Below are 1768 nucleotides of genomic sequence, written 5' to 3' on the forward strand. Positions count from 1 at the left end.
TTTCAGTTTCACTACTTCCTTAGATGGTTGAGGAATTCAAGTTTGTAATCCAATAATTCAATAACATAAATATACTATTTAGAAAGCTATTTCTATAACTATAGTAAAAACTTGCTTAATTTACTAAACTACTAAGGTTATCTGGTCGATAATAGAAGTTAGTTATATTACAACTATTTTTAAATAATCCTTATTAAAATAATGTTTATAAGGTTAAAATATCTAATAGATTTTGTAGATGCTTGTCAAACTGAGGAAGTAAAAATACTTATAGAATAGAATAAAAATAAATATTGAGGATTTTATTATAAATACCTGTCATTTGTCATAGATAGTTTATTGGCTACACTTTCTAGAAAGTCAGAGTTGTAATAGATATTAATAGAATAATATGTGACTTTCTGCTTTCAAAGTTCTTATTAAATAGTTAGTATTACCTATACAGACAAACTAAATCTTTCAGAGTACTCTAAGAAGTAAGAGTTCAACTCTATATTATCACAAAAAAATATGAGAAAGTTAAAGATTATGCTTATCAATAGGATTTTTGTATACTTAAGTATTTATAAGAGGAAAGAAAAAAAAACTTTAAGGTCTATCTACTCAGAATTGTAGTAGGAGAATAAAAGAACAAGTTTTCAAGTCTACTCAAAATACCTATCTACTATATAGACAAATCAGATTTTTCAGAGTACTCTAAGAAGTAAGAGTTCAACTTAATATTATCTCAAAGAAGTATGAAATGGTAAAAAATTAAATTTGTAAATGAGTTTCAAGTATATTTGTGGGTAGAAAAAAAAACCAGATCTTTATTTCTGACCTTAATTTCCATTGTATATGTTTATCTATTGAAGGAAAGAAGAGGACTGGGGGAGTGTTCCTCTTATATTATGTACTTCTGAAATTATTATTCCCATAAAACCTTAAAATAACAGTCTAACTAATAAATCCTATCTAATACCCATAACCTATAGGTCAAGTCAGAGAGATTACTTTAAATACTAGTTTTTAACAATAATCCTATTTACCTCTTCCTCAATTTTTGTAATATGGTACTCTGTATTCTAATATTATAATACTATAATTTAAGACTAGTATAATAATATTTTTAACTTAAAACCTACTCTTCTTTTCCTCCAATATTTTTCTTTCCTGCCTAGTAGTACTTCTTTTATAGAGTTTATGTTAGACAATTAATCTAAAAAATTTCTTTCACTTTTAGCACAGAATATACTTTGTTTAACATTTATCTTATCTTTTTCAAAGTACATAGACATTGTCCATACTAGCACTTATTTCTCAGACATTATACTTAGTACATACTTAACAATTATGATTCACTACCTGCATGTATGCAAATATATCTGTAGTAGGAATACAGACTTATATAATATCTTGTATGTATACATTCTCAGATATGGCATAGAATACTCCAAGTGTGTTGTATATTTTTACATTTACTATAATTTACCAAAAAAAAATTTCTCCCATTCTCTTGTCAACTAAAAAAACACTCTCTATTTGTATATGAGTGGTGAGCTAGAATCGCTTGGGGTTGTTCAGTTCTTGGGTTTCAGTGCCCAGTTTCTAGACTATTTGGACCGATTGGGGGTGAGAGAGCTTTGCGTGACCAAACTCCTTGCTGATAGTCACGTTGCTGGCGCTGTCATCACCGTATGTTTACACCCAACTATGCCGTTTGCTATTTCCAACATTGGTGAGTAAATCTGTGAGTGGAATGCGCTAACACAAGAAATTTCGATTCAGG

This window comes from Tuber melanosporum (assembly GCF_000151645.1).
Source record: "Tuber melanosporum whole genome shotgun sequence assembly, scaffold_27, strain Mel28".
NCBI lineage: Eukaryota > Fungi > Ascomycota > Pezizomycetes > Pezizales > Tuberaceae > Tuber > Tuber melanosporum.